This window comes from Archocentrus centrarchus, chromosome 11, assembly GCF_007364275.1.
Source record: "Archocentrus centrarchus isolate MPI-CPG fArcCen1 chromosome 11, fArcCen1, whole genome shotgun sequence".
Classification (NCBI taxonomy): Eukaryota; Metazoa; Chordata; class Actinopteri; order Cichliformes; family Cichlidae; genus Archocentrus; species Archocentrus centrarchus.
The window spans coordinates 18,929,119-18,940,240 of NC_044356.1; positions in this window are offsets into that span (position 1 = coordinate 18,929,119).

Sequence of the window (11,122 nt, forward strand, 5' to 3'; positions counted from 1 at the left end):
CACTTGATCTGTCAGAGCAAGAAGCAGGAAAAAAGGAACCAGAAACCGAATAATCAGTGCTTCTGTTTTGTGAGGTCATTTCCCAAAAATAGACTGAACTGTGGAGGCTGAGGCCACACATGTTAACAATGGAGGCCATACATGCTCAGAGCTGTCAGAGCGTGCAGTCAAGGGAAAAGCAGCACATTTGTACACACAGACTAAAACACTGAAACACAAAAAAAGAGTTGTGTCCATTCACAGTATGTGTACATTTGGGGGATGCTCTTGATGAGGAATCTTCGGAAAGAATAACTGACAGGCGCATGATGCTGGCCAATCACACCCGCCTGCACATATACTCATCCTGACAAACAATCCCCCTCTTGAGTTTTGCCTCATAATCCTCCCATGATGTTACACACCAAGGCCAGGAATACCATCTGCACTGTGTTGGGGTGGAGGTCTGCACTTCTGACCCTATGAAGGAGTGGACGTGTATCCATCTCCATCTCTCTAGAGCTCTCCCTGTTCCAGGAACATGCAGGACATGTGGTTGATAGTAAACAAGAAGGGCGTGCTGGCAGCACACATATGGACATAGTTAGCTGTAGGTGTATGGAAACTCACCCACGTGTCAGTGTTGACGAGAAGCACAGACATTTGGGAGAGTTTCATTGTACTGTTTGTTCTTCTCTGCAGCTGCACAGAAAGCAGTGGCTGTGCATTTGTTTGGTGGCTACATATCTGACAGAGTTTGAATATGAGAAATATGAGATTCACCTAGACTAGTGGAAACTGTGGAAAGGGGATGTGAAAATGATTGACTAGAAATTAATTACTATTATCAATGATTCCATTATGGATTAATTGGCATAATTCATATACAAAATCCTTTAAAAAATCAATTCAATTCAATTTTATTTATATAACACCAAATTGCCTCAAGGTGCTTTATATTGTAAGGTAAAGACCCTACAATAATTAACAGAGAAAACCCAACAGTCAAAACAGCCCTCTATGAGCAAGCGCTTGGTGACAGTGGGAAGGAAAAACTCCCTTTTAACAGGAAGAAACCTCCAGCAGAACCAGGCTCAGGGAGGGGCAGCGATCTGCCATGACCGGTTGGGGCTGAGAGGAAAGAAACAGGACAAAAGACATGCTGTGGAAGAGAACCAGAGATTAATAATAACTAGTGATTAAATGTGGAGTAGTGTATAAACAGAGTAAAAAGAGGTGAATGAAAAGAAACACTCATCATGGGAACCCCTCAGGAGCCTAGGCCTATAGCAGCATAACTAAAGGAGGGTTCAGGGTCACCTGATCCAGCCCTAACAATAAGCTTAATCCAAACTGGGAGCTGGTTCCACAGAAGAGGGGCCTGAAAGCTGAAGGCTCTGCCTCCCATTCTACTCTTAAGTATCCTAGGAACCACAAGTAAGCCAGCAGTCTGAGAGCGAAGTGCTCTATTGGGGTGATACGGTACTATGAGGTCTTTAAGATAAGATGGAGCCTGATTATTCAAGACCTTGTATGTGAGAAGAAGAATTTTAATTAAATTCTGGATTTAACAGGAAGCCAATGAAGAGAATTCAATATGGGAGAAACATGCTCTCTCTTTCTAGTCCCCGTCAGTACCCTCTAAAAGCTGAAGGCTTTTCAGGGAGCTTGTAGCACAGCCTGATAATAATGAATTACAATAGTCCAGCCTAGAAGTATGCATGAATTAGCTTTTCAGCATCACTCTGAGACAGGATGTTTCTAATTTTAGAAAGAATTATGCCAGAAGCTTGTTTATGACTACAAAAAGCATCTGTTCGAGGTGCAACTTGCTAAGGGACATTTAACCAAATATTAGTGGGAGTGAATGTATACTTTTGATTCTGTATTACTTTTGACCCTGTGGGGATTAGAGAAAATCCAAAATAAATTCAAACTTTTGCACCCAATTCACATTCTTTAAATTCACTAAAGATTTATGCTGAACAATCATTCCACCCTGGAAAAAGAACAGTTCAAAGAAATTGTTAAAAACCCCAAATTACCACAGTATTCATGCCCATGATGAGTGCAAGTAAGCATTTGATAGCTGTCAAGCTATGTCTCCAGAAACAAAAGGAAAATTTAGAGAAAAACAGATAGCTGTGCAAAATTTTGTGACAGATCATCAAATAGCTGTCGAGGTAATTCAAGCTCAGTCAGGAAAAATGAAGTGACTCCGCCGGTGCTTCAGGATGTAAAGGTCAGTCTGTCACCTCTGCCACCCTCACATGTCTGTATGTCTGTCACCGCTGATTCATATTGATTGTGAAAACACTGTGTTGTACTCAAAACTGAACTGCTAAAAATCTCTTTTCATGTCAGCAAAATAAGTTCTGCTTAATACGATTTGGCAAACACTATAAATGTTTCCTGGAATAAGCAAATCGAGCAGAATTTCAATTACAATAATCACTTTTCTATTGAACAAAGTGAAAGAAATTGTGTAGCTCGTGCATGATCATAAACCATGCAACAACAACAAAAAAAAAGATTAATGAGTCAAACATTTCCTTTTTAATCATGGGGCAGATCTGGACCTGAAGTCACTTTAGTTTTTAATTAAACTGAATGGAGTTCAGAGCCAACAGTTGCATATTATTGAACAAAGTCATAGTCTCAAGGTGTTTATAAATAAAGATCTCCTTCATTTTCTTGCCACACCAAGTGGAGGTTACTGTATGTTGCATGCAGGGGCTTGTCGGTTTGTTCCCTTTTTATTTGTCCGCTCCGCACACATAGATTTCTGATGCATGAGAAGTGTTTCCATGGAACTCAGCTATTCAGATATCACAGATTAATCGGTTAAACTGTGCTGCAAGCATCATGTCTTATGTAATAAAAACTGTTTTGTTTTTTTTTGCTTGCCAGAGGAAGGAAAGAAAACACTGGATAGTGAAAGAAACACTTGTATAACGAGTTGGGATAGATCTGTGTCCACTGTGAGAAGAGAGGAAAAGCACTCTCAAATACATAACTTTCTCCCTCATTGATGATGTCATCTCTGTTCTTTAAACAAAAAGAAAAAGGGAGACCTCAGGTGGTCCATTACACACTCCTCTCCTCCAAACCCTCCCCCAACCATTCTCCATCCACATGTCTCCGCAGGGACTGACCCTCGCTCAATACCTGTCACCCATCCTTCCGCTCATCCATCTGAAGGTAATCATCTCTCCTAATGGAGTATAATACAGCCTAGGCCTACTCTTTTGACCTCTTTGAGAATCCCAACATTTAAACAGTATTGCCAGTATTGCATTCCCAGAGAAAATCCTCTTCTCTCTAAAAAGAACATGGTAGCACAGTTTAGTTTTGCAAAGTTACATCTGAATAAACTACAAGACTTCTGGAACAAAATCCTTTGAATAGACAAGACCAAAGTGGAGATCTTTGGCCATAATGCACAGCACCATACAGCACCACACAGCATGTCAACACAAACACCTCATACCAGCTGTCAGCACGGTGGTGAAGGGGTGATGATTTGGGCCTGTTTTGCAGCCACACGACCTGGGAACCTTGCAGTCAGCATTCTGTTGATCTGACACCATGTCCTTTACTTACTAACTTTTACTAACTCTAGTTCTAGATGATTAATTTAGCATTTGTTTTAAATTCTTGTGCTTCTGATTAAACTGTCAAACATGGCAACCATTGGTGAGCCAACCACAGAATTTCACTATTAAAAAATGATGGGTAGTAAATGCATTGCACACGATTGTTAGTAGGAAATTATTTTAGATAGAGCCCTGATTAACAGTCTGTAGCTACTTTACAAATCTTTTTTCCCCTCTGTTACCTTCTGCAGGAAGTCCAGGGGATGTGGGGAAGTAAAACAGTTTAAAAAGGATATGATATTATGAAACGTTTTTCAGTAATTAAAAAAGTAGATGGTGAATCCATTATTAACACCTAAAAGAAAGGTTAAAAAAAACACATTAAGACTCCCAAAAACAAACAAGTGAATGAGATCTGATCCAAACATGGAGTAAGCAGCTACAAACACACACAGTTTTGTACAGTCTTGAAAACAAAATGTCGATCTGTGAGAGTAAATAGCAAAGCGCAGAAAAAAGAAACAGAAGTTTGTGACTAATGCTAATATGTTGCTTGATTGCTAAAATACCAGCTAAATGTAGCGTTACAAGTTGTCAAAAAGTCATAAAATACCATTTACAAGGACAAAAATTTTGGATTTTAAGACCCATCACAGAATAACACCTACACCTACACTGTACACAGAACAAGTATCTGTTCCACTAAGAGGAAGAGTTTTGTTGTATTTGGAGCAGAGAGGGGTTCAGAGGGCCAACAATGCGGGCAGCAGCATCAGCAGTGCTCCTCGGCTCTCTTATTTTGTTATCTGTTCATCTCGTCTTGTTCCCATAAGTGTTACACAAGCTTTTCACTGGTCTCAACAGGGATTTTAGACTGAAGAAACAGTTCATGGTTTGGGATAATTTGGTGCCTTTGTCGGTATTATTTTATGCCATTATTAGAGATTCTCTGGTAATTTTAGCTCTGCATATGTCTCCCACTCCTTTCTCAGAGTTTAGCACGTAGTTAGTAGTCTGTATTAAAGCACAACAGGACAGCAGTGGGTCTCACTTCCAGGAAGTGAGCATGTTGACATATAAAATAATTATATAAGCATCAGCATATGCAAGGCAGGCAAGCAGCAGTACAGTATGAGCTTGTTATTAGTGGGCAGTGTCACAGAAGCAAGATTGTCTCTGTCAGAGGCTACAACAAGCTGGCAAAGACTCAAGGTTACATTCCTGGAACATCCAGCTTCATGTTCCGTGTTGGTTGTCTGTACATGGGGTGTAAACATGGAGATGCGTGCAGAAGCAGGCCAAACAGTGGAGGACAAGGATAAGGAGGGAGTTTCAGCTGTCTCACAAATGTCAAGAGAGTGGAGGAACAAGTTCAGTCATCAACTTGAAGCTCAAATAATGCTTGGTATTAAATTATTTTCCAGCAAGAATGATATCAATAAACTGAAGCAAAGTATTATCCACTAATGTTTCTCACATGATCAGGTACTAGTTACACTTAAGGTACCTGCCATCAACATACAGCAGGAGATTTAGTGAACCTAAGAGAAATTTCAGTAGTGAAAACAATGAGTGCTTGACTGTCAAGTGCAGAATGTGGCTAAGATCAAGTGGATAGAAGACAGAAACACAGTAAACTCCTGAGCTAGAGCGAGGAGTGAAGGCCGGACACTTCTAGAAGGACTTTGCTAAAGACTTAGGTGAGCTGTATTAATAGATTATCACCTCTGTGATACTGAGGTGACAGCAAATCATAATTTCAGAACCTCAGAATGCTAAACAATTGGTAAATGTCTCCCCAGGTTCATGGAGCTGCAAGGATCAGTTACACAACATCTAATGATTCTAACTTCTGACCTCTTTCTCTGCTAAACCACCACACAAATCCTGCAAGAACATTGCCACTGCTCTCCATGTTATCCATCAATGGGTTTTAAATTGCTGACAGTACTGAGTTAACGAGAGTGCAGTGAGGAGCCTCAGAGCAGACGGTCCACAGATACAATCAGACAGACATTAAAGGACAGGACACATCAGTGAAGGCCTTATCTTAGCAAGCTTTTTCTGTCTGTAGCCCCTCCTTATCCCGCCTCCTTCCCTCTTGTCTCTTTTCTCTCTGCTTTAGTCCTCCACCTTGGCATGCCCCTACAAGGCTCCTTTAGGAATCCCAGACTCTCTTAAATACTCTATCACTAAGTGTAGAAGGAAAGTAAAAAAAAAAAAGAGAGTGTGCTCATGCGAAGATGGTAAGAAGTAGCTCAGGTTTCTGATGCATCCGATGAGTCAAGAGCAATAAAAATGAAACTTCTGCCCTTATTTTTCTTTGAGTAGTTGCTCACAGTGGTGTAAACTCCAAAGGTAAAAACATCCGTGGTGCAAAAACAAGTGTATGGGGTCATGATGTGATAATGAGTTTTCTAACTTAGAGTTTTCTTTGTGCTAAGTTTATATTGCATTATCAATGTAACATGTACAGAAATTTTAAAAATAAAAGATGAAAATAACATGTAAGAGAAGAGGTCTCTGTGACAAATGGCGTGGCAAAACAAACATTTGCCATAAAAAAAATATCCCAAAAGTGACCCACACACGCTGAACTAACAGTGATAAATCGCTGTGTTTGGGTATAGCCACTGTATTTACTGTTGGCAAGAGCGATGCTGCTCCACAGCATCACAATGTGCCATACACGCATAGCAGCTAGGTGCTGAGTGATCGAGAATAACCAAGTTCCCTCTGGGACTTCTGGCCTGTGCTGACTGACCCTGAACAGAATCAAAAGAGCTCAGTTACACCATGACATCATCAGGAAAAGTTTCAGATAGTGATTCATTCATTGTCAAAATACTCCATGAGCATTTTTCCATTGTTCTCCAAGTCTGGGCACAACCCTTTCTTTCGATTCCTTTGTTGCAAGAGCAGAACAGTACTGTTTCATCAATATGGGCTGTCAGTAAGTAAAACAAATGTTCCTCTGTGCTCTGCATTTTTTCCCCTTTTGCAATATTACAGATATGACTAACATTGCCATGTCAGGCCAGTTCAGTTCAATAGCACTTACCAACCAGTCGTGACATGGACACTGTGCACTCTGCTGCCACAGACCTCCTCTGCTCCTGAGGTTTTACACAAAACTTGCTTGCAAACTATTGTTAGTATTCTGAGTACCTGACATTAACTTTTTGTGTCTGTCTTCTTTTGGTTCATCTCACTGCTGTTCAAAACTGCTTCTGCCCCACAACGCATTCATAATGCCCAGGCACAGTAAGGATGGATGAATATTTGTGAGGTGAATAAATATTTATTACAGTGCCCTCTTGCTGAATGCAGAGATAAGAAAGCGGTTTTATTCCAATCACTTGGTACTCTTCAGGGATTCTTCCTTTACTATTGTTTTTATGTGGAGACAAAGGTTAAAATGGACCTATTATTATGATTTTCCCTTTCCTTTGTTACTGTCACATGTATACAGTATCATGCAAAGGTTTTGAGACACTTCTCATCTATTTATATTTTGGTCAGAAAATTGGAATTAGATGCAGCAGTTTATTGAAATATGTGCAAACATACATGCCAAATCAGTATATAAGGCAAAAACAGGCTTTGTACAATTCTAATGACCTTGAAAGACAATATTTGGAATAAGCATCTTTATTCAGCACAGCCTGAACTCTCTTTGGCAGCTTTCTTGTCATTTCTTTAAGTAATCTTCAGGAATAGTTCTCCAGGCTTCCTGAAGGACATTCAAAGCTCTTCTTTGGATGTTGGCTGCCTTTTGTTCTGTTCTCTGTCAAGATGATCCCATACTGCTTCAGTAATGTTGAGGTCCGGGCTCTGGGGAGGCCAATCCATGACTGATAGTGTTCCACTATGTTTTGTTTTTTTTAAATCCAGGTATGCTTTTACTGCATTGGCAGTGTGTTTGGGATCATTGTCATGCTGAAAAATGAGGCTGCTGCCAATCAAACACTTTCCAGATGGTATTGCATGGTGGATCAAAATCTGATGGTACATTTCTGCATTCATAATTCCATCAGTTTTGACAAGGTCTTCAACACCACTGGCTGAAATGCAACCCCAAACTATGACAGAGCCCCCACCATATTTTACAGATGGCAGCAGACACTCACTGTTTCAGATAGTGTTCACCTGTTATAGTTTTTTCTTTTGTCCTCCAATTGTTATCAGTTTTTTTGTTTGTTTGTTTGTTTGTTTGTTTGTTTGGTTGGTTGGTTTTTTTTGGGGGGGGGGCAAGTTTTTGGGTAATAGCTCCTTAGGAATCACCTCACTGGTGCAGAAATACTATTTTGTGTCTGTCAAATTGTACAAGAACAAAGACTGGACTTAAAGTGAAAAAGCAGCCAATGTCCCATCTATCTACACTATATTGCCAAAGGTATTCACTCACCCATCCAAATCATTGAATTCAGGTGTTCCAATCCCTTTCATGGCCACAAGTATATAAAACCAAGCACCTAGGCATGCAGACTGCCTCTACAAACACTTGTGAAAGAATGAGTTGCCCTAGGAGCTCAGTGAATTCCAGCGTGGTACTGTGATAGGATGCCACCTGTGCAACAAGTCCAGTAGTGAAATTTCCTCACTACTAAATATTCCACAGTCAAATGTTAGTGGTATTATAACAAAATGGAAGTGATTGGGAATGACAGCAACTCAACCACAAAGTGGTAGGCCACGTAAAAGCACAGAGCGGGGTCAGCAGATGTTGATGCGCATAGTAAACAAAGGTCACCAGCTTTCTGCAGAGTCATCACTAGAGACATAAAAGCATAATGTGGCCTTCAGATTAGCTGAAGAGCCTTACCATATCCACATTTTTAGAGAGAAACCTCAGTGAGGCCTCTTCATTAGACAGAAAGAAATTATTATAGAGCATTTGGAAAGACCTTCATTATCTTCATATCTGAATATGTGTGGAAAGCCTGAACTCACCTCCCGACATTTCTCAACTCTTACATCTTCTCACCTGCCAGGCTGCAGTGTTTTTGATCCCGATAGATCTAATGAGCAGGACTCAAGCATAATTACCACGGAGCAATCAGCAGAAAATGAGAATAATTCTTTTATTTTAGTAACCTGAATCAGTTATGTCATGTCATTCCCTAACTGTACGGTGTCAAAACAGCAATTTGGCATAATTTTCTGTCTCCTCCAATCCATTCTTTGGGATATAATTTAGGCCCCATTTTGGTCCCGTCCTGCACCTTGCGCTCTAAGCTTGTCACTGTCTAGACACATTGAATTATCCCCAGCTGTCTGTTTTCATTGTGAGAGCATGATATTTAACTATGGTTTGGTTTAATGGATGTTTAATGCTCCATTTATCATCATGATTTCAAGGACAGCATAATACTAAACCTGTATGGCTAATAAGGTTTAATAGTGCTGTCAATCTTGCATCAAAGACTATACAGTTTATTTAAACAAAAAACTGGGGCAGGACTCGTTTTTAACCACACTGTCCTGAAACAAAACTAATTTAAAATATCATAATTGAAGGAATATTTTGAAAAGCATGTTAAGATCTAAGATCTACTGAAGTGTTTTCTTTACAATGATCTGATTTTACTCATTTCCTTTCTCACATTCATCAGTCAGGCTTGTGCTATCTGTAGCTGCCTGTATGCTTCTCCATGCAAGAGCTTCGTGAGACCAGAGCAAATAAAAAACAAAGACACAACAGCATTAAAGACTCCTGACTCCAGGAAGGGTGTCCCCGTATCCTCTCTTAGTGGAATAGGGTGTCCTGCACTGGAATGTGGACTAAAAGGATCACACATCCTGGAATGCTGGGAATGTTAATAATGAAATAGGTATTCATGCCAGGAAGATGTTTGTAGGGTTCTTGCTAAGACTTTCCTAGAAACCTTTTTTTTTTCTCCAGAAGACTGATGTGACGTCCAAAAAATGGCACGCAGGGTCGATGTTAAATGGCGCTGCGTCTTTGTAGTGCCCCAGGTGTTCCTGCCAGATTGTGAAATTTACAAGGAACATTTTTAAAGGTTAGTTTTTGGAATTACATGAGTATGAAGAGAGAGAAAAAGAGAGGAACTGAAGACATTAAGCCCAGTAAGAAGAATAATGGCAAGAAGAATTAGTTAAAACAAAACAGGAAGTTACATTTTTGGCAAATGCCATGAAAGCAAAGTCTGCTTACTCTTTGGACTGCATCACAAGGTCTTCATCAGCAGATGCCATTAAACTATCTACAGCAGGACTTCATGCCCACGCTGGTACATTCATTTCACTGTCACCGGTGTGACCAAAGTAACTGGCTTTAAATTGAAATTGTTTTCTCAACTTCTGTTTCTAAATTTGATAATCCAACAGTTGATTACTAAATTTAGAAACAGAAGTTGCTCTTGGACTTGTTTTCCCCCTTCTATAAAATAAACGGGGGAAAACAAGTCCAAGAGCCTATATAAGATCATCGTAGAGATGGTAACACATGAGCACTTAAGTGGGAGCATGAATGAAGTTCAGGAACACAACAACATGCATGGAGCTGTGATCGTGTTTCTGCAGCCGGATAATGTCGCCCTCGTGTGGCTGACAGGAGAAAATCAAGAGTTGATAAACGAGAGCTTTAAGTAATGTGTTATACACAGAAACAGGCTAAGACAGTGGAGGAAAAAATATCGAGTCAGCCACAAATAAATGGCAAAACTGGGGTTATCAACCAGTAAATAATGCAATTTTTTATGAGTCTGTGTTGATGATGTGAAGTTGGTCCTGGTGATGAAGTTCACACAGGTTTTGGTTGTAATATAAATGGTTTTTTATTTTTATTTATGAATCCTTCAAATTATGGTTTACACATTAGCATTTCCACTAATACCAGTTTTTAAATAATAATGTTTAATGCTTTTACAGTTTTTATGTAAGTTTTTATGTCCATATATATATATATGTATATTTGTTGTTTGTTTGTGTGCTGTTTTGTTTGTTTTTGCGCATTCAGATTTTTGTTGCATTTTTTTTTAAATATATTCATTATTATATGAATATATAATTTAGAGCATATATGTATAACAATCCATCCATCCATTGTCTTCCGCTTATCCTGTTCAGGGTCTTGGGGGGACTGGAGCCTATCACAGCTGACACAGAGCGAGAGGCAGGGTACACTCTGTACAGGTCACCAGCCTGTCGCAGGGCCAACGCAGACAGACAGACAACCATTCACACTCACACCTATGGGCAATTTAGAATCACCAGTTAACCTTATTGTTTTCCATTGTACTTAAATTACATGGACATTTTATATGTAATCAAATTATTTAAAGTCAGCATTTTGGGCATAAATATGTTTTTGACTGTATTTCACAAGATGATAAACTTGCCGAAACAACCATAAGCTGGTATATAACGGACGCTTCATGATTTTATTTTATTTATATTGCCAGTAAGCCGCAGTATTTGGCTGTCTCTCTGTGGCTGACCCAATACCCGTTTGAAAAAGATACTTCCGGTCCAAGCTGGGACGTCACCGGAGCCCGTTACCAAAGCAACAAGTGAACGACACA